This window comes from Cygnus olor, chromosome 26 (assembly GCF_009769625.2).
Source record: "Cygnus olor isolate bCygOlo1 chromosome 26, bCygOlo1.pri.v2, whole genome shotgun sequence".
In the NCBI taxonomy this organism is placed as follows: domain Eukaryota; kingdom Metazoa; phylum Chordata; class Aves; order Anseriformes; family Anatidae; genus Cygnus; species Cygnus olor.
In genome coordinates, this window is record NC_049194.1 from 5,756,131 (window position 1) to 5,778,378 (window position 22,248).

The window sequence follows — 22,248 nt, forward strand, 5'->3', positions numbered from 1 at the left end:
GCCCCCATCTTGTCCCCAGTGCCCCCACCTTGCCGCTGCCATCCCAGTGCCCCCATCTTGTCCCCAGTGCCCCCATCTCGTCCTCACCACCCCAGTGCCCCCATCTTGTCCCCAGTGCCCCCACTTTGGCCCTACCACCCCAGCGCCCCCATCTCGTCCCCGCCGTCCCCGCCCCCCTCCGCTCCCTCCCCCCGCCCCACCCCACCCCACACCGACTCCCTCCCTCGCCCCCCCCCGCTCCCGCCAAAGCGCGCGCCAACTCTCTGCCCCGCCTTCTCCCCCTCCCCATTGGCCAACCCCCATGAAATCCCCTCCCTTCCCTTTGACCGACAGGCCTCCACGCCAACCAACGGGCGGCGCCTTGCTGGGTGCCCCCCCCCCGTCCACCCCCCCCCTCCGCGGGCGGGCGGGGTTGGGCTGTGACGTGCTGGAGGGGGGGGGGGAGGAGGGTAGCAACAGTTGCCTCGAGACCCGGCGCGAGGCGCCATAGTGACCGTAGCCCTGGCGACTGTTCCCTGCCAACGGCAGCGCCGCGCAGCCCCGGCGGCCCGAGGGCGGCGGAGCCCGGCGGGGAGGGCACGAGGTGAGCGGGGCCCCGGGGGGGACCGGGCCGGACCGGACCTGAGGGGGGTGTCCCGCTGGTAAGGGGGGAGCGGAGCGGGTTAGGGTGTGATGGGGGAGGGGGGGGGGAATGTTAGGGCATCGCTGCGGTGGCCGGGGGGCGGCTGTGGGGATCCCCGGTCTGCACGCTGGCAGCGCCCCGCGGGGCCGCGGGGGTCGGTCCCCAGAGAGTCCCCAGGGAGGAGCAGGGAACAGGCAGGGCGGCTCGGGGAAGTTCCGGGAGGAGGCCCCGCTGTGGCTCCCGGTGACTCCCCCGTGCCCCCCCAGTGCTCCCCAGTACTCCCCGGTGCCCCGCCCCGGTCTCCCCACGGTGCTCCCCGGTTCCCTCCAGTCTCTCCCCGGGTTCCCCCCCCCGTTCCATCCGGTGCCCTCCAGGCTCCTCCTGGTCGTCCCCCCCCGGTGCTCCCCTCCCCCGGTGCCCCCCGGTCTCCCCCCGGTCCCGGCTGCCTAGGAGGAGGCGGCGCGGAGCCTTCGCTGCGCTCGGGCGGTCCCAACTTGCGGCCGTTTCACCGCTTTTCTTCCCTCCCCCCCCCAAAAAAAAAAAATCCCCCTGGTGCCAGCACCGGTGTTCGGCCGGGAGAGAACCGAGCCCGACCTCCGGCTCCTGCCCTCCTCCGGACCTGGGGCCTCGGTTCCCGGGAGGCAAGCGCGCTGCCACCCCGGCCGCTTCCCCTGCTGGGCTGGGCTGGTGCCTGCCTCGAGCAGGAGTTCCTGCAGTTTGACCAAATCTTTCCGTTCTTTGACTTAGATACGAAACTTATACTTTTTTTTTTTTTTTTTTTTTTTTTTTTGGAGGGGGGTTGCTTTTGAAGGAAGCAAGCCCTAGTTATCAAAGGAATAAAGAATAATTTTTCAAAGTGCTTTATACTTTAGCTCTGGGGTTATTTTTAACCTGATCGTACCCAGTTTCAGAGACATTAGTCAAGGCTTTTCTCATCTGTTTCTGCCCAAGCTTTCCAACTCTCTCTCTCTGCTACAAATCATTTGAGAATACGCAGCAATCCCTGGTCTGGGAGTGGAAACGACTTCAGTCAAAATATAAAACTTTGTCTCCCCCGCACCGGGGTTCATTCTGCGCCTCCACTCAGACTTTCTGATGGGGTTTGCTTCAGTTGGTTTAAGTTGAATTTGCTCTGGTCTTGGGTTTTCAAGAACTATTTTCAAGTTCTTTGCCTAGTGAAAGGCTGCTGGTGTGTGAGGGAGGCATCGCAGAAGGCTTTTCTCATGGTTGTCTGTTTGAAGATGGCTTGGGTTGGCCAAGGCCAAGGTGTCTGTCCCTCTCTTTGAGGAAGCCTAGGATGGGCAAAGCGAGATGTCTGACCTCCAGATGGCCAAAGGCAGGTGAGGAAAAGCCACGCTCAGGGGACCAAATTGTGGTGGTGGATGCCTGACAGCAGGGCTGGCGGGTGGTGGCTCCCACGGCAGTACCCCCTGTTTCATTTTGGAAATTGTATTTAAACAGAGGAAAAAGAAAAAGCTGATTCTTGCCATCTCAGTATTGCTGTAGCAAGCGACCTGAGATTTGTTTGAAGTCTGTGGGGCATTTTGTGCTTGTCTTTTGGTGTATAATGTTGTGGGTGTGCTCTGTTTTTTGGTTTAAGTCTTTAGAGTTCAGGTTTTCAAAGCTGTACCTGTACCAGCAGGGTTTGGAAATGCCCATCTTTTCAAAGGGAAGCTGGGATTCTCATGTAATTGCAAGATCTTGGCCCGACGGCTGAAAACACGCAAAAGCAAGTGAGGGTTGACAACTGGAATTTCTTTGTCCCTACTTGCTTTCTGCAAAATGGGAACGATACCAATGAATTCAGAGGTGGTGATAAGGAGCATCCAGTGCTACAGAGGAATGCAAGAGCCAGGTCTGTCAAACTTCACATGGGATTCCCACAGGCAGTCCATGCTTTGCATTTCCCTGCTGTGCCATTTGCATCTCATGAATTCCTCTCATAGTACCATGTCCCTGTGCTGGGGCCCTGCCTTCCAGCTCTGTTCCCTGTGGAAGGGCCCAAGATGGAGTGCAAAATCCCAAGGCTGGGCTGCAGCCTTACGCTGTGATCTGCCTTCTCAAAGAGTGTTTTGTGTGTTTGTCACGTAAATTTGGATGTCAGGTGCGTAGATTGAGGCCCATCCTTGCGAGGTGGCTTGGCACAACGTGCCCTGTTGAGTTGCCTGCAGAGGGGAAGGAAGGGAAAGGGGCTCCTGTGCCAAGGCCTGAGGCTGAGCAAGGTCCTCAGAGTCAGTGTTAAATCACGTGTTACACGCATATCTGTGCGTACATCTGAAATGCACTTGCTCTATCCTTTTGCCTGTGTAAATATGAAATTGTAGTCTACGGCTGTAATTCATGAAGACGTGAACAGGTATTGCCTCCAATGACGTCAACAGCTGTTGCGTGTCCTTGCTCTCTGTTGGAAAATTAGGAATCATAGAATGGTTGGAAGGGACCTTGAAGCCCACCCCATCCCACCCCTGCCATGGGCACGACCACCCCAGCAGCCCAGGCTGCCCCCAGCCCCATCCAGCCTGGCCTTGGGCACTGCCAGGGATGGGGCACCCACAGCTCCTCGGAGCATCCTGCACCAGGGCCTCACCGCCCTCAGGGAGAAGAATTTCTTCCTTCTATCTGATCTAAATCTCCCCTCTTTTCATTTCACCACCCCCCCCTTGTCCTATCCCTACACCCCCTGACACAGAGTCCCTCCCCGTCTCTCCTGCAGCCCCTTTAGGCACTGGCAGGCCGCTGTGAGGTCTCCCCGGAGCCTTCTCTCTCCATCCGTTCCTAGCAGAGCTGCTCCAGCCCCTGAGCATCCCCATGGCCTCCTCTGGACCCGCTCCAACAGGTCCAGCTCTTGTGCTTTTTCAGTTAAGTGTATTCATGGCCACTAAAAGTTACTTCTGCACTTGTTATTGTTATTTCTCTACCTTTTTGTGACAAAAACATCTTCAGAGCTGACATCAATTTAGAGCTTCAGTCAGCGGTTAATAAGCGTCGCTTTTCCTAGCTCTGTCAAAGTAAAATAGATGGCGCCAGTCATTGTCTTTAAATAGTCTCGTACTTGTAACACCTTGGAGCATTGACAGCTGTTAAGTTTAATCAGAACACGGTTTTGCTTTTAATACGAGCCTATAACCAAAGCCCATGTATTACATCCTCGCCTGTTTCCCTCGGTCGGTTTTAGCGCTTGAAATTGAAGCGCACCCGCGGTGTGCAGTGTCACAGAACAGGGAGGGCAGTGCTGATTCAACAGGCTTATCTTACCACCCGCCTTCTGGGCCAGAGTTTCTATTTAAACCAGAATCCGTCCCCCCCCAGTCTCTCCCGTGCAACAAACGCCAGCGCGGTTACGGCCGGGCCAGCAGCCAGCTGGAGCAACGCCGCGTCCTGACTGCGTGCCCTGGGAGAGGAGCACGGGCACGCAGCCCCCAGCTCCGGGGCTGTGCCGCTGGGACTTGGAGCACACGCGGGGCTTCTTCCTGCGAGCTGCGCCCTGAGACGAGGTGCTTTGGTTTGTTTGTGCTGGCCGATCTCTATCCCTGCGTTCAAATGTTCACAAACCCGCCTTATTGTCTAAGAATGTGCTGGTTTTTTCTGTCAGGCCATCTCTGCCTAACTAGCGTGTGAACTAATTATGCCAATAATATGCAAACGGACAAGAAAAGTCTTCAGCACAAGCCACGTACCCCTTAATACACTGTACAAGAGGCTTCCTCTTTGTTCAGGGCACTGCCTGCAGTTAATCCCTTTTCGCATCGCAGAAAGCATAGAGGCAGTTATTCAACGCACATCGTACACAAACCGCTTCCAGTCAGGGGATCGAGGGAGAAGAACCAACACCTTCAGCTTTGGGTCATCTTTTTACGAAAGATTGCTGTGTTTGTGATTCACCCACCTAAAGCAAGGACTAGAAAAGGTTAAAATTTGCATAGTTCAGCTGACTTGTTAGAATAACCTTTGGCTGCGTGTAGACATGTGGCTTCATGTCCATGACTGAAAGTCTTCCTCTTCCAATGACCTCCGTGCTCGCTTATGACCCGGGGGTACGGCAGCCTCTGTCCAGCACTACGTTTACAGGGAGAATTCTGAAGCGCAAGAGGAGTGAGCCTCTTCCCAAACTTTATGACTGGTTTTGTTTTTGTTAATCTGGTGTTTTACAGGATTTAAGAGCTGTAGAAGTGCCAAATGAAGGCATCTGAAAAGTAATTTAAAGGCAATTGCTGAGTGTGTTTTCTTTTTTCGAAATGAGATTTCTACTAAGAAATTAAGAATTTCTTTTTCTGAGTTTAACAAATGGCTTAGAAGTCTCAGCATAGTATGAAGGTGTCATAGCGACAGGGCTTTGAACGAGATTAGCGACTGAAGGTTGCAGTTGCCTTCAAAGAAACGGGGGTCACAGGATGCTGTGCCAGCGAGGACTTTATATAAGCAAATACAAAAAAGAATTGGCTTCTTTCTTTCCTTGTCCCAAATCAATACTTTGCTGAAGGAAATCCTCAGCATGGGAGGAGTAATTGTACCAACTGGCCATACCCTGCACCAACACGTCGTTTTGGTGGTTGGCATTGTAAACGTCCAGTCTCCATGAATCGTTCCTTATGTTCGAGGTGGCTCTTCTCTGTCTTCGTGTGCAGGACTGCTGGCCCGCATGAGGACAAATGACAGCACGCCGTGAAGATCAGCACGTCCCTGCCTTCTGCGGCTCAGTGATGACTTAGCCCAACTTCTTTGGGCTATCTGCTCGTTACAAAGCCTCCATTTGTTACACAGAAAATACTGGAAAACAGGTAGGAATCACCAGAGGGGAGGAAGGGCCAACGCCTGACACCTTCCCCATGCTTTCAGGGGAAGCGGAGAGATTCCCGGCCAGTCATGAGCAGAAGCAAAGCAAAACCAGGAGGCACGGATGCTTCTGTGGGCGCCGCTGCCCAGGGGCTGTCCTGCTGGCCCGGCTGCTACGCAGCTTTCTGTTGCTTGCTGCATCCATGCTGAGAGGTTTTTTTTGTTTGTTTTTTTTTTTTTTTGCATCTCCTGCGAGGCAACAGCAGCGGTGGCTCCTGGCATCACAAACAGTGGTGTCTGCTGAGGGAAACTGTATTTTCCCCTTCTCTTTTAGAGAAGAGATTCATGGTTACAGTTTCTCCTGTGCACCTTTGAGTGCGTGCTTTTCCCTTCCTGTTGGAGCTGAACACGTGCCTGTGCACCGGCAGGCGTGCTGCAAATCCACACGCATCTCCTCGGTTGGCGTGCTACATTTGAGTGAAGTCCCCGGGGCATGAGTGAATCTGGGTGTGAAGGAAGGGGGTTCTGTCTCCAGAGCTGTGGTTTTTTAAGTGCCTAGCTTGTTTGGAAGTGCTAAGGTGAAATCAACACCAATCCTATGTGGTGATGCATCAGTTGTTCAGGAGAATTGCCTGTGAAGCACTGGGGTCACGTGGCTGGTGGGTCTTCGAGGTTAATGCAAGTCAAGGCCCCCAGTGAACTGAGCACGTAATTAAGGGTGCTCCTTCTTTTGGAGATGTCATTAGAGAAGACTGACAAGAAACATCAAGGAAAGAGGGGGGAAAAAGGAAAAAGTGCAGGTGGAATGATTATAAACAAGCAACCGAAGAGTAATGAGCAATTTCCTCTAGCTGCCCTCTGGTTAGTCATTTTTAGGTTGTTCTTTAGTATTAGCTTAAGATCCCGTTGCTGCCATGACAACCCTGCAACTATTCGGGATAGTTTCTGACTAAACACATACAGCTGGTCAAACATCCAACTTGTTTGGGGAATTGCATTAGTTATTTTATTTCTTCTAATCCCTTTTGGAGGGTATCTGGGATGCTGGGAGTGCAACATGCTTTAGAAAAAGGAACCTCATGGAGACAGGTAATACTCAAAACTGTGCAAGAGAAGGCAAGAGTTTAGTAACATTCTGAGTGTAACCTCCCTGCTCTGTGCTAGGATATCTTTCTTCTTTCTCTTCCCTCCCACCCTGAGTGGTCTGGAAGGTACAGCCAAAACTCAGTCTGAAATCCAGCCCTGGGATGTGAAACACTGGGGCGGATGTGGGTAAGTGCAAATGGACCAGTTCTCTCTAATTTATCTTCAGTCTTTGCATTTAAACAAAATATTTTATGTGATGTTTAATCTTCTGCCCTCATCCCCCAGAAGAACATGAAATGTGGATCTTTTCAAATAGTCATGACCTTAAATGACCAATCATGGGAGGAAATTTTTCTTTCATAGTACAGATCATAAGTGAAATACTGGCTTCTGGTCATCCAGCTAATCTTCAGAGCTTACCTCTTCCTAGCAAATATTTGTTGCTTTTAATGTGGTAGATGCTTGGCATTGTTCAGAACACTTGCACTCACCAGAGAAGTGAAATCTCTCACCCAGGTCTTAAAACTCTTGAAGAAAGAGTGACCTGTCCTCCACGGTTGTTTGAACTCAGGATGCGGCTTTCTCTCTATTAATAGCCTTCCATAACACTGTAAGTGCAAAATTTGCCCTCCATGTTCTAGGCGCCACCTCTGTTACCTTCACTTGCTGAGGCTAACGACCTGCAGCACCCTGACTGGAGCTGGGTGTCGTACAAGTAGAGGCTGCTCCTGCCTGTGGCTTAGCCCAGAGGTCTGTTGGTGTAGATGTTCCTCCTCGAGGGAAAACATCTCCTATATCTTCCATGAGATTGCTCCCGACACCTTGACCAGATAACATTTACCAGATAGGAGCCGCTGGGTGGTCGGGGCTTCTGCTTGCAGCGCTGACAAACACGCATTGACATTTTGGAGTATTGTCTGGTATGCTGCAAACATGAGAGACAATTGTGTAAGGTAAGGAGTTTAAAGACAGATAATTTCTGTTTCAAGTTATACAGGGGCACCAAAAGTGCTTTTTGATTATTGCCACTGCTGGTTTTGACACTTTTATTCTTCCCAATCTAGCTGTTGCGTAGAACTTAAAGAAAACACTTTTTTTCCTAAATAATAATAAAAAAGTGGATTCAACATTTCTGTAGCATTTAATAAACTGTGTTCTATGTGTTCTCAGAATTTCAGTATCCAGGTAAACCTCAGTGTTGGTCTACAACATAATCTGGCTTGAGGTAGAGGCACTAAGGAAATGTAGCTTCTTTCAGATTTCTTCTCTAATATCAATTAAAAATCATTAGTGTTTGAGCTGCTATAGCGCCAGGAACCCCAGTGTAAACTGCGAATACATTATGTGGAGTGCTGCAAGAGGTACAGTGGGGCCCGTCTCTGCCCCAAAGTGCTGATACAGGCAGAGGAAAGATTGTTTTACGAAAAGATGGGGGTTAAGGATTTTGTGCTGGCAGCGTGCTCTGGTCGCAGCAACCTCCTGCTGCAGCCCCTGTCCAAGACATTCCAGTGCTGTGCCTCATCTGCTGCCGGCTGCGTAATCCTCCTGCTTGTTGGGGGAACGGCTGTAGCCACAGCCTTTGGTTACCAGGGAAAAGCCCAATGTGTCTTCGAGTGCTGGCCTGCAGAATGTGGAGGATCTTTAGGGTCGCTGAGACACAGAACCCTGCCAGATATCTGTTCCGCCGAGAGCAAATGCCCTCCCTTACCTGCGGGGTGGAAACACACAGACAAGGGAGCTGTGGTGTCGGTGCTTAATAAACTGCAGACCCTGATTTTGGAGTTGATTTTTTGGGAGCTGGTATTTCTGGTCCTTAATGCCCCCCCGGGGACACTAGAGTAAGGGCCAGGCAATGCCTTTCTGCTCGTTCCATCGTCTGCTGCCCCGGGTTACGGGGCAGTGGGGCAAGTCTCTCAAATGCAAGCTGTGGACCGGTTAGTTCTCTGCATGTTTCCTGGCTGCAAACACCTGGAAAAACACACTGCACCTTACTGTAATGCTTAGGAGTTTTTAAATCCCCTACTGTTGCCCTGCAGGGAAATGTGCTTTGACTTTAATTCCACAGGTACCATGTCTTCAATAGGTCATGTGTAAGAAGTGCTAATCGTCTCCACCTTAATGAGGACTGAAAGGAAGCACTTTAATATCAAAATATCTGAGGGCACGTCTGTCAACAAAATCTCTCCATGTGTTAATTCAGACACTGGAGCTATATTTGTATGTCTATGTGTAGAGATCTATTTTGAAATATGTATAGAAACATATGTATAAATTATAATATAGCATAGCTCCAAAACAAGCTACACTGAAGGGTGCTGCTTCTGTGTTTCTGATGCGTCTCCTTGCCTCGAGACTCGGTCCTCTCTGGCTTTCCATGGGAGCCCTGTGCCCCCTGAGGCTCCCTGTGCTGTGGGGCATGAATTTCATGTCTGATCGAGCAGCTCCCGGCTCCTCATCTACTGCGGCTGCTGAGTCTGCGTGGGAAACTCTGCTTCCATTGCTCTGCTTTCGTTTCCATTTTGCATTAGGGAAAAAATTCAATACCTGTGTTTTTCTGGGAGCCAGAAAGTTGAGATGAGTAGTCTTGGAAGAATTAATATTTATTTGTAGAGTGCTTTGAAATCCTCAGATGATTGCTGCTTTACTCGGTGATCAAAATCAAACAAACGTGCATTTTTTCGATGGTGTCATTATTGCTTTGCTTCATGCCCTTTCAGGATATTTTGTGCAGAAAGCCTTGCCTTTGCCATGAGGACACTGAGAGCAGAGGAGTGACCTAACCCGGCTGTGGCTGCTCCGTGCCCTCCTTTGAGAAGTGCTTGGTGCCATTGCTGCCTTTTTGGCTCCCCTCGTCTGCGTGGGAGCTGCTATCCACAAGAAGCACCTGCTTGGAGGCTGCAACTCCCCACTTTGTTCTTCCCTTGTCAGAGGGCTGGAGATGTTGCAGGGTGTTAGCTGGTAAAGATGCTGAAACCACGCTCAGAGCCATGTTTCAGTCTTGTAAACTCAGAGGGCAGGACAGGAGAGAACTTAGAAATTCCTTAATTTGAGAGATGCTTCTGGGGAGCAGAGTGATTGGGCAAGTTTTTGCTCAAGTGACTCCAGTATTATGATTCTCCAGCTTGTTTTATAATCCAAGTGAGAACATTTTGTAGAGTGCGTTCAAGAAGTAAACTAACAAAAATATTTGGGAGCATGATCTATAGAAGAGCTAAAACTCTGTTATATGCTGCTCTGTTTGCAGTATCTGATGCGAAACATGAGAGTTTCAGTGAAACTCCCTCTCTGCACATTTCAAGAGATGATTTACGTTGGGGATTGAATTTTTACAGCTGTATTCTAACCTCTTGTCCTTAAAACTCAAGCTCTTTTCCTAAGTACCACCAAATAACTAAATCAATACATCATACATTGCAATTCTTATTCATGTTCCCTGAAGAATTACATAATGCTTTGGTGATGAGTCTCTTATTAGTCTATTATTAAGGAATTTTTGTCATAGCTTTTATTTTGGCAGCTACTTGGTTGAACTTACATTCTGATGTTGGATGACAAAATGTTTCGTGGTGTGAATGCATCTTCCCAGTTTCTAACTGGTTTCTTCATATATGAGGATTGAATCGTGTGATTACCCTGAACGTTAGATGCTTCTGTTGGAGAAAAGTAAATTGTGTATGGATGTATTTCTACTTTACACTTCTGGCTTGCAGCCATCCAAGGCTCATAATGAATTGAGAGATGGTAAGAACTGATAGCCTGTGGCCTTTATGAAATAATTTTCATACCTTTTTCTTAGGTCTATTAAAATTAGTAGCTTGTACCAGAAAATTCAGAAAAGGGTTGAGCCTACTGTCTTTTCCTGGAAGCATCATCTTCCCCCAAATCAGCAGTAGCATGTGCTGATGAATGGAAAATTCAGGATCAGTTACAGAAGGTACGCAATAATAGGTGGGTCTAACGATGTCGTAACAGAGGATTTTAGTTTTAAGTCTGCCCTACTCTCCGCCCTGCAGAAATCTCACTCGGCTGGGTACAGTGCAAAGACTGTGCTATTCCTCTGAGACAACAGCGTGTTGAAAACCTCCTTCGGAAGTTAAACTAATCTCTGTGCTGGTGCCTTTTCATGAGTTTGTAACAACAGTCAGTGTTTTCTCACTGCAGAAGCACAAACAAAGCTCTCGCTGGGACGCACGTGTGTGTGCTCTCGCAGAACTGGAGATCAAGGTTGCAGACATGATTTTGTTGTTGTTCTTTGCAAATGGCTTCAAGCATGTTTCTGCAACTGTATCTAAGACAGACACAACAATGTCTTTTGTGAACTTCAGACAAACTGCTTGTGGTATTCTTTTGAGTCTGTTATTTGAATTGTGCCTTTGAAAGAGCCCTCAAAAGCTTCATGTCAATGTTGGCCGTTCAGTTAGCTGACTTTTTTGGCGTGTAGCTATCGTGGCAGGAAAAAAAAATAAATCAATGTGCATTACAGTTTGCATTAGTTCTACTGGAGTGCTTTTTGCTTCAGCAGTTTAAGTGCAGATGTAGAGAGACGCTGCTGTCTTCTTTTTTTCCTCCATCTGCAGTAAGTAGAACTCCACAAAGAAAATTGTCTTACTTGATTTAAATATATATATGCCATTAATGTCTTTATTGGATGTATTTCTCTGACCTATAGCACTGAACTAAATCCATTCGGTTCTGATTTACATCGTGCTAAACAAGAACAGAACCTGAGCTTCCTGTTTCAGAATCACAGAATCACAGAATCGTCTAGGTTGGAAGAGACCTCCAAGATCGCCCAGTCCAACCTCTGACCTAACACTAACAAGTCCTCCACTAAACCATATCACTAAGCTCTACATCTAAACGTCCCTTAAAGACCTCCAGGGATGGTGACTCAACCACTTCCCTGGGCAGCCCATTCCAGTGCCTAACAACCCTTTCAGTAAAGAAGTTCCTCCTAATATCCAACCTAAACCTCCCCTGGCACAACTTTAGCCCCTTGTCCTGTCACCAGGCACGTGGGAGAATAGACCAACCCCTACCTCGCTACAGCAAAGAAGGCTGAACCTGGAAATTCAGATTTAACAAAAAACAGATTTAACAAAATCTACTTTTTTTTTTTGCCTTTGAAATAGGCAGATGGGATCATGTAACATATCACTTGCTAAAGTTTATTTTGACTGAAGTCTGATGTCAAGTAGCATCCCGAGCAAATATTTAAGAATAAAATACTGTATTGGTGACTTACAACTCTGTTGCTGTTAGTTTAAACTAACTATGGGTATAAAATCCCTCGTATTGGCATGGATTCTGTTAGCAGAACAGTAATTGTATGTATAGTATCTGAAACCAGTGGTGTTTTCTGCTGTTACATTAATGGAAAGCATGTTTTGACATCTTCCCCTTAGCTCACTGACTAAACTGTCTAGATTTGGAATTCCATCTGGCTGCAGCAAAGAAACTCTTCCCTCTCTTCCCCACCCAAATCTCTTCTCAGTAAATAAATGAGCCAGAACAGGTTAATTGCTTTTTAAGGGTGCAAATCATCCTGCTTTTAAAATTGGCAGTGCAGTGGTCCTTACTGGCTACCTGCCTCACTGAGGCTCTCCAAGAGGTATTGCAAGCTTTTTGAAAATGCTTCAAGTTGTTTGAAGCACGTTTGTCTTGTAAATACCTTTGGATCGTAGCCCATGAGAGACCTATGAGTCAGGGAGTACGAAAGGGTCAAGTAGGGATGTTGTAGAAACCCCAGCCCCATGCTTTGAGTAACAGAATAAATGAGTTTCATCTGGCAGTGCCAAAAACCATCCACAGTTAATGCTCCTCAACCTGTACTCTCTGCCTTTCGTAAATGTTTTTTTTTTCCCCTCTTTGTCTTGTTGGGGATGAAAGCTGCAAAGAGGAAGAATATGGGGAGATCAGTGTTACCACATACCTTCTGGTTTGCTTTTTAAAGACTGGTTTTATGCAATTCAGTTAATGATAGAAAAAATGGTGGAGAGCAGTAATGGGTCAATAGCTAAACAATTCATAATTTAAAAAGAAAAAAATTAAATGCTCAATACCACTGGAAGATGTGAATGCTGACTGATCCCTCTGATGCTTTTCAAGCTGCACAGCTTAGACAGGAGAATCAGTCTGAGGTGATTTAATCAAGCCACCTGTGCAATCTCTCCTATTGAAAAAATCCATTGAAAGCTTACCAGCCCACACAGAGGAGCAGGATCTTGACTCCTGATGTCTCAAACTGATCTCCCTCTCCATTTAATGACAAATCTTCATTGTTCTTTTCAGTAGAATAAGGGGAGAGTTGCCACTGAGTACTCAGAGCAATTCACTATTTTCTGCCACGTGCTTTTTGCTTTAAAAAAAAAAAAGGCAAAAACAGCATGGGTGAGTGCTTCAGGCAGCTCTGGAGGATGCTTCAGGCCGCACTGTTCAGCTTGTGCTTCTGTAGGCTTTGGTTTCCAGGTGCTGCAGCTCAGACAGCATCTTTGCACCTCCCTTATTGTTCCAGGAAGAAAGGAGCTACTCCTGCTTTATCCAGCTTTGATACAAAAGTCTCCTAAGCTGTGGTGTCTGCAAGGGAGACTGACCTTGCTTACAACAAGAACAAGTTTCATTAATCCTTGAACTGTTAACTAGGCTCTTTGTGTGAATTTGCAAACATCTGGCTAGCCGAGGGAGCTCCCCATTCCTTCAGGAGCCCCGATTCCTCCCCTGCAGTGGCCATCTCATTCATTTGTTTTAAGAATAAAAATCTGGGGGGCTTCCTTACAGGGGACCAAGAACATTCTGGCTCTTGGTTAGGTGGCTGCTGGTGAGGTGCATGTGGACCTTTGGTGGCACAGGAGGGACCCTCAGCCAACTCTGGGCATCTCTCACCACTTAAACTGAGCCTGAGCGAACAAGCACAGCAGGCTGTCACCATCTGAAACATCTATTAAATAAGAACAAGGAGATGTCCCAACCACTGTGTCTTGCGGGCGGTAACTTGCCTTTGTCAGGTCAATCCAACTCACCATGCATTCTTCCAGGAGAAGATGGTGATGCTTATGATATTGTTTCTCACTCTGCTTTTTTGCCCTTTTTTTTTCTCCTTTGTACAGTGCTGTTAGTATTTTTGACTGAAAAAGCATTCCTAGAAAACTTCTCTTTGCAAATGGTGCTGTGTATTTTTTTTTATTGGCATTTGCTATGCTGATTCTTTGGCCTTAGGAGGGTAGTTACTCTGTTCTCAGAGCTGACAGCTTTCCTTTCTAGAGGAGATAGATGTGTTTTTCCACCCTTGCCTAATTTAGATGCTATTGATAGTTTACAGAATATTATTTTGCAGAGTAATTAGTTTCTTGCATTAGACTGCAAATGAATAAAGTATTCCATGCTTCCATCTGCAAATTACAAAACTGTTACTTGAAGTTTACTGTTACAGAGCTGTAGGGACTCCAATTTAGTTTTCATTTAATCAGTTCATTTTATGGAGGAAAATTTATATCAAATCTGGCAGCCCTTTTAATAGGTGTGTTTCAGAAATGAAATGATGGCTGCTTGTGGTTCCAAATGTGCTGTGACATTAGTATTTTTTTGTTAAAAAAAGCCATTATTGTGTCTCTTAGTTGTGAAATGGGCAGTCATTGTGTGTAAAGAAATTTGTTTTAATTTTAAAAGGTTTTGTCATCCTCAGCTGCAGGCCACTATTGTTGCTTACAAGTGCCGCCCCAGCCCTGAAAATGTCTCATAATTTGAAAAACAAACATTTTCTGTCTGGCTTCTATTAAAACGTCTAGCCCGAAAACCTGAATGAGGCTAGTGACATAAATCAGTAGGATGCTCTCGGTTAAGGCAGGTCCTACTTTCTTGGTTTGGAATGAGGAAATGTGAAGTAGGAGACAGAGTGGTACCCATGTGGGGAGGAGAGCAAGGGTGTAAAGCTCAGCATACCTGATGCCCTCCTCGCCTTGCTCACCTCTGGTGTTGTGGCTGCAGTGGGGCCTTCGTGCACCCGGGGAGTGGGGTGGAGAGCAGGCCGTGCGCCCGGGATCCTTTTCCAGCTCTGGAGGTGCTGGAGGTGTGCGTGGGCTCCTCACCATCCCTGCGTGGGCTCTGCTCCATCCTGCTGCTGCCCAGATTGTAAGCTCGGGCATTCCTAGCATTCCTCCCAGTTTGTATCGCAGCTACACAACATCTAATTACACTTCCCTGCAAAGCTAGCCAGCAAATTAACATCATAATGGATCTTAAGGTTTGGTAATTACTCAGAAATGTCACTGGGCTTGAAGAGTGCTCTGGTTCCAGGGCAGTAGCTGCGCGCAGGCTGCTCCCTGCCATGCCCTCGCCTTGCAGGTGAAAATTTGTTGGCATCCGCTCTTCCTGAGATGTCATCGTCCTTAGCAGCACCTTCCTCTGCTATGACGGGTTGTTCTGGCAACCGCTCCTGATCCAGGAGCATCGCTAAGTTTGGGACCGAGCTCTCAGAAGCAGGATGTGTTGATCTTGGTGTTGTGTGGTGGGGGACAGCCCCCCCAGAGGGGCACAATCCCTCGGCAGAGCGTATGCTAAGGCTCTCTTCAAACGCCAGCCTTCTAGATCCTCTTACTGCACTGCTGATCAAGCTGGACATACACACGCAGCACTTAAAATATCTACCACAGCTGGGGAAAACTCAATGAAAGTAATGCTGCTGCTGGTTCGGGAGCTGCAGTTCCCTGGTTTCTAGCAGCCCCGTTTTTCCTGCGTGCACACGCATGTGTGCTTTGGGGAAGGAAGGGAGGAGCTGGGCTAGTTATTGATAGAGGCATGGTTTTGTGATCCGGTTTGGACTTGGGAGGTATCCTAGCAGAGACAGATGAAAGAACTTCATCTTCAAAGACGAGACTTTTTACCTTGCTACTGCTTGGTTTTTGATGGCTCAGTTATTGGCATAAAATATTCTTGCCCTAAGACTGTTCACACTTTTTTGCTCTTCAGATACGAGATGCTTAAATCCAAAAATGCCAAGTAATTTGGAGAGTGCCTCCCATGTTATCGTTGTGTCCTCCAGGAGCTGTTACCCTGTTTTTGTTGTATCGATGCTTTTGGTTCACTGTGAAGCTGGGAGGGTGGCGGTGAGGCACTGGAACAGGTCGCCCAGAGAGGTTGTGGATGCCCCATCCCTGGAGGTGTTCAAGGCCAGGATAGATGAGGCCCTGAGCAACCTGATCTCGTGGTTGGTGTCCCTGCCTGTGGCAGGGGGGTTAGAACCGAGTGATGAATGAGGTCCGTCACTTCCAACCCAAGCCGTGCTCTGATGACAAGCTGTATGGTTGACTTCGAGCAGTAAGCCTCCCAGGTTTTTTGCTGACCTGAAGCATCTCCCCCTGCCACTTCTGAACGCCAGCAACTGCTACCTACCTTCTTTTGTCCTGTCACAGTTTTGATTTTTGTTTTCTTTCAAGCAAAATACCTACTGAAGTCTCCAGAAGAGTTGCCTTTTGTGGAGATGGAGATGATGCTTGCCAAATGGTAGCAGAGCTGGTTCAGGGTCAGGTCTCCTTGTCGTCTGTCAAGTTCTACCTTAGCTTTCACTTGGACAGGGCAACTGCATTGCTTATGTCTCCCCTGCTTTACAGCCTTGTCTTGGCAAAATGAGGGCTTTATCATCACACGGAAAGCTACAAGCCCTGAAGGACAGACATCTTTCCATGTTTTAACATGAATCTCTTCTTTCACGGCACTTCTGTGCAGCAGGAGCAGCGGGGATGTTTGCCCCCCTTCACTCTGGGCACAAAACTGAAACAAGGGTTTGGGAGTCCTTGCACGGAGAGGCCGTTACCCCCAGAGGGTGGCTGCATATCCTGGCACACCAAAAACGAGGGCGCTCGGGGTAGGGGGCTAGTGCTGGGTGCTGGAAACCCCGTGAAGCCCAAAGCTCCTGCATCGAGAGCATCCCGCGGGGCTGAGTAACCTGGGCGTCCTCAACCCCTCCGTGGCTCTGCCTCCGTTTCCAGCCGAGCTCAGCCAGCATTGGCTTTGGGGTGAGAATGGTCTGCTGGGAATTGAGGTCGCTGCCTTTTTGTAGGAAAAGGGGGAAGGAATGAAATAATAGTTAATACTTAATGCATATGAGCAGCACTGCTGTGCGGGTTGCCTAGCAGCCGCCGAGACAAGCAGGAGAATCAAAAGGCCTCTCTGGGTGAGGGTGGCTGGAGCTGGGTTCTCGGCTCGCGGGTGGAATCCGACCCGTGCACTTGGGTTTTTGGAGGGGGAGGAGGTGGTGGAATTTACCACTAATGGATATTTTAGCTCTGTCGGATCATCGCCGGCCGCTCCCCCGCCCCCATCTGTTTTTCCTTTTCAGTTTTTCAAGTGTTACTTGGAAAGCTTTAGCTAAAGGGAGGTGTTAAAGTTTTGTATGGTTTCTGGAGACGAAATGGGCAAAAACCTCTCAGAGCGACTTTTTCCTTCTATTTAAGACTGTATCTCCAGCAGTCTGTAGATTGTTAGAATTTCATGGTCTCAATATACTGCTCAGCACAGGCAGTAAATGCTCTATAGACTGGAAATAGCATCTGCAGTCACACTTAACTCTTCCAGCATCGCAAGAAGTGGATGTGGGTTGCGTTTTCTGGAAAGCAAAAGTAGAAGGATACTTTGGGGGATAGGAAAGGAAGTTCAGCTAGTACATGACTGTGAATAACCCCCCCCTCCTACACGAGGCCAGAAATCCCCAGGACTATAAGGCTGTATTAAAAACCACTAGGAGATAAAAATTAGGAAGGCTGACTGTTTAAATAGTGAAATTGGGTTCTTTGTGATGTTTTAAGTAAAAGTTAGAAAGCCTGAAGCTTCTTCCTGGCAGGTACAGCTCTGTGGGAGTAACAGGACTCCCGAAACTGAAGCTGTAAACCCCCCCCCCTCACGATAAGAGAGGTGTCAGCTCTCAATGTTAATGTATTTTCCTCATCCCAGAGTAACTTTTTAGCATATTAAAGGCAGGAACGAGGGCACTTAGCAGAAAGGAGTGGAAAGAGAAAAGTCTTGGACTTAGTTTGCCCATCTTAATAAGGAGTAAGAACAATGGCTCTTTCATGGCAGCGAGCCTCCTGCGCTTTGAGTTGATAGGACCTGGGCTAACGCCAGCCAAGAGATCGCTCTGGTAACTTTGGTGGAAAGACCGAGGGGCAGCAGGGTCTAGACAGCGGATTCTGGCATGCCTCACTGGCGTTTCAATGTGACTGGAGGTATCAGGAGGTTGGTTCTGGTCATCTGTGCTTGCCCCACTGTCGTGGCAGAGATGTTCCTCTTAGCCAGAATCATCTGTGGTAGTCCTTTACTTGGCCAAAGGTCGCAACGTTAAGGCATCTTTTAACTGTATCTCACGCAGCTTGGAGACTGAAGTCTACCATAAGGCAATAGATAAGGAAGAGGATAGTGTCAAGGAGTTTGAGTTTACTTTCTGTACTGAGTGTAAATGCTACCATTTCACCTCAAATCGCCGCAAATGATGTGCATTCTGTTGCTTTGCTGGGGAGATGCTTCAAGTACTGACGCTTCTTAGTTTTCAGTTGTCATTTTTAAGGTGCCAAGCAGTGCTCAGCTCCTGGCTCTTGCATGAGCCGTTGCTCTCTGTTGAATGCCACTCTGGGCATCGTGAGCACAAGATCACCAGCCTGCTCCAAAATGCTCTGGGGCCTCCCCTTCTGGAGAGCAGGAGGCCTGCGACTGCCTCTGAGAAGGAGATAAATGATACATGCAGTTGCCTGCTAGAAGACTGAGGAGTGCTTTGGCGGCTGAGGTCAGCCATAGTTTGAAAATCAAATCCTGCAATAAAGAACAGAATTTCCAGAAGATCTTGTAAAAAGTACTCAGTACTAGAACACTTCTTAAATCCAGTGGACAGGTGATTTCTGCTTTTCGTGCCATCTGCCTCGGAGAAGTGAGCGCCTTCCTGCAGGCCTGCTGCAGTGCCCTGGACTGTGCTGGCAGGAGGTAAAGACCAGAGGAACTGGCACAAAGGAGACACTGACAGCACCCTGCAATTCCTGCAGTGATAAGGTTTAGCACTAATCACTGTGAAGGTGAGCTGACAGGATGCCTGTGCCCAGGCTTAAATTTAAAAGTAGGAGGGACAAATTCTGCCCCAATTCTGTTCCTATTGAATTTGGGAGACTATGACAGCAGCACATGTCCTTAATGATGATTAGCAAGCACAGCAGAACTTTTGTGTTTTAGATCGTACCACTGCGCTCAGGACAATGACTCGTTTCCACCAGCCCAACAAAAGTCTCTATTTCTATAGGGTGTAAGCTCTCCCTTAAAATCCTGTGGTTTTGAATTTTTGCTTGTGATTAGTTGCCTCAAATTTTAATTTAAAAGATGGGAAGTAATTAATTTAAGTTAGTTCCCTGTGCTCATGGAATGAGAAAAAAAATCTTTCAGGTGAGTTTCTCCTCTCCATCAAACCAGAGCTGACTCCCAGTGCTGACATCCTGGGGAGCCCAGGACCCCCAGGTACCACAACGAAAAGCAAACCTGCCCTAAGCCAGCTGCATCCCCCTTGAAAAGGGATCACCAGTTCTCCTGGGAAATTTTTAGGACTCTACAAATAAGCAGAGGAAAAAAAAAAAAAGCCAGAGAAATTGTGGGGTTTGTCTGTCTGGGTAGCTGTGTCCATGGGGTGCCAGTGCGGGGCTTCCCTGGGCAGCGAGCGCCAGGGGAGGGCTGCTTGTTACCCTTTCTAAAAGAGGTTAATAACATTCGGAAAAAAAGAAATTTTAAAAAAGTTCCTTTCCTGGGCATTTGCTTTAAAGGGTTCTAAATCCGTTTACTTTGAAAAAAAAATGATTTAAAAAAACCCAACAAAACAATTGAGCACCTAACGCACACCCCCAGGCCCCCGAGCTCCCCCCCCCCCCCCCCCACTCAGTTACTATAGCAAAGAGCATTATTTGTCGATCCTCCCCGGGCTTCTGAAAATACCCGCTGACATATTTAGTGCGCTCTCGCCCCGGCGGCGTGCGCTGGGGACCAGCCGGCCTGGCATTGTTTGGTTTGGGAAGTGTTCCCCGCGTCGCGCAGCAACACGCCCTGGACGCGGGAGCGGGCTCCGTCTCCTCTAGCAACCCTTGTTGCTCCCCAAACATCGCAGACGCGCGCGCCAGGGCGCCCGGCCCCGCTTCGTCACCCAACATCTGCAGGCGCCTTCCGCCCAGCCGCGGGCCGCGGGCCCCTTTGCTTGCCGGCCCACGCCGTTGGGCCTACTGGTACTCGTACAGAGCCCAGATGGGGCCGCGTTTTCCCCCACGTTGCCCCAAGTGCTCGGAATTAGGGCTAAAGCTGACTGTCCTGCTCCCCTCCCTCTCCGCCACCCGGTGGTTACGGGATTCGAAACGACTCCAGTCGTCCCAGTCGGCTCTATAGGCTTGGCACGATCTCGGGCTGTCAGTGCAGTGCCGAGGACGTGCTTTTAGAGCTGAGCTTCATGCTGCTGCTTGGAGGATGGGAGAAACAGAGTGGGGCCATCTGCCCCTGCGTTGGCCAGAGCAGAGCCTGGAGGCTCCGTGGGCTGAGGTGGCTGTCGGAAAGGCACCCGCTCGCCTCTCCCAACCAAAAGCATTGCCTCCAGGAATTCCTTGTCCCGAGAGGAGTTATAACTCCATTCATTCTTGTTCAGTAACAGTTCTTTTTCTTTCTGGACACGACTGCTGCAAAGCGTGAGCTGTCAGACTGGCGCATGTTTGAAGCCTTTATCTTCTCCTGTCCATCTAGAATGCATCTGTCCTATTCCTGTCCTCACCAAAAATACAGCCGTGCCTTTCTCCATGTGCACAGTGTTCACATGCATGTTCCCAAGCTGCTAGGTGCAGCACGCACCTAGCACTGCAGGGGCAGAGCTGGCAGCTGCAGCTTGCAACCCCTCGCCAGCCTGTGACCCCTAGATGAGCACGCTTGCAAACGCACACAGGCAATGTGAATTTTTTTACTGTATGTGCAAAAGGAGTACCGTAGTACCATTGGCAAGCGAATCCCAAACTCATGAGAAAAGCTGGCCCCGGAGACTCTTTGACAGCCTCGGGTCATTTTTGCCCCGTGGGAGGTTTTGCTGCGGCACGAGCCACTCCACAGAGGGCAAGACCCTCTTGAGACCCCCAGAGTGCTGTGGTGCTCCTGTCCCGGTAGCACCAGTCCCGGAGCAGGTGGCACAGCCTGAAGGAGCATCTCAGGCATAGATGGAAGGACGGTGCAGACAGGGCTTGTGCAGACATTTGAGCAAAACACTCAACCACTTCTTGTTCCTTTCCTTGCCCCAACTCCTTTCCGGCTTCTCAAACCACCAGGTACAAACCCGCAGCAGTTGTAATGCTCCTGACTGCTCCCTTCTGCGCCTCGCACCGTATTTTCATGCACCTCATGATGAAGTCTCTCCCCTGAGTTCAGCTGCTGTTTTAAAATCTGATTTAAAGTTGTCTTGTTTCTGAATGGCCACAGTTTATGTTTGTGGCTTGTTCTGCTTAACTTTGTTAAGCACCACAACGCTTGGAAATGGTGCTATATAAATAAATAACAGCATGTGGAGCTGCGCTGGCAGTGGTTACTTCTGCGTTTGCCGTTTACCAGATAGGCATGGTGGAAACAGCTGCTGCTGCCGTTCCACATCTAAATGAAATACTGCAGCAACTCGCCTGCTTCACATGGGAATTGTCAAAAGGGTAGCTAGCCTTGAGACCATTGAAAGGATTGGCTAGTCTAAACAAGTAAAAAATGAGGCCCGATGAACATACGGGTTTAGATTCTGCTGTTCCCTTGGAGTTAATGTAAAATAAGGGACATTCCATATTCCAGTCTCCTGCCATGGGACAGGCTGTACAAGTGGGCCTTGCCAAAGCACCGTTGAGCGTCCAGCATCACGGCGCAGCCCCTTATCCCACCGGGGAAGGCTGAGGTGTGTTCGGGTACCTGGGGTAGTGCCAGGGGCTGCAGCCTGCTGGGGCCAAGCTGTCAGGTGCTCTGGTTCAGTGCATGACCGCACCTCGAGGGTTTGTCCTGGTAAGGAAGCTCTCAAGTGCTTTTGTGCCAGGGTTTTGCCTAACGCACCGCATTTCCCCTGTTGAATCACAGTGCTGGGAAACCCTACAGTGTGTGCATTAAAAATATGGGAAGATGATTAATTTGAGCCCAGAACCAGGGCTTGCTTTCACCACGTAGTGCCAATGCGTGTGGTGCCCGAAAGGCCTGCATGTGGGACAGAGTGTAGTGTGTGACTGTTTTTTCCTCCTTCCAGATGTGAAGGCATCCTGACTGCTCAGCACATGTCCAGAAGTTGTTTCTTGGGCAGCGTTATTTGCCATGGCTGTAGCAAAACTTTTCTGAAGTCAATTAGCTAGCTAATAGGATGCAAACAAGGATTTTCAAGCACTTGTTGACCCGGCTGTGCCAGTCTAAAAATCTGGAAGCTGTTGAACTTTTTCTTGAGACCAAACCACTGGGGCTCTTGCAGGTAAGGCTATCAGGAGGCCAAGGGTGCAAAGCAGCACAGCGGTAAACGGGCAGGGTGCTGGTCCTTATGTTGCCACACGCCAGAAGGGATGTGTTCAGGTCTGAAGGAATCCAGACCTGCTTTTGGCACTTGGAGAGTGTTCGAATTGTTAAGCTGAAAAGAAAACGAGGCTGGTTTGTGTATGGGAGGGAGGTTCACGAAGTTACTGTGCCCATGTTCAGGTCTGCGATCTGCACGCATGGGATTTGTCGTCACGCTGCTGCCAGCAACGTTAAACCGTCGCAGCTTCTGCTGT

The 22,248-nt window shown here is 48.8% G+C and overlaps 1 protein-coding gene across 7 annotated transcripts in view; it reads left to right on the forward strand.

The window, feature by feature from the left end:
- Positions 1–426: 426 nt before the first annotated feature.
- Positions 427–22,248, forward strand: part of RFX2 (regulatory factor X2) — a 60,288-nt gene continuing 38,466 nt past the window's right edge. For 2 of the 7 annotated variants that reach the window (XM_040537969.1, XM_040537970.1), the window contains exon 1: positions 427–583. The gene's annotated coding sequence lies outside the window, so the exon portion shown is untranslated. The remainder of the gene's footprint in view (positions 584–22,248) is intronic. The other 5 variants (XM_040537972.1, XM_040537977.1, XM_040537975.1 and 2 more) reach the window with 4 other exon arrangements.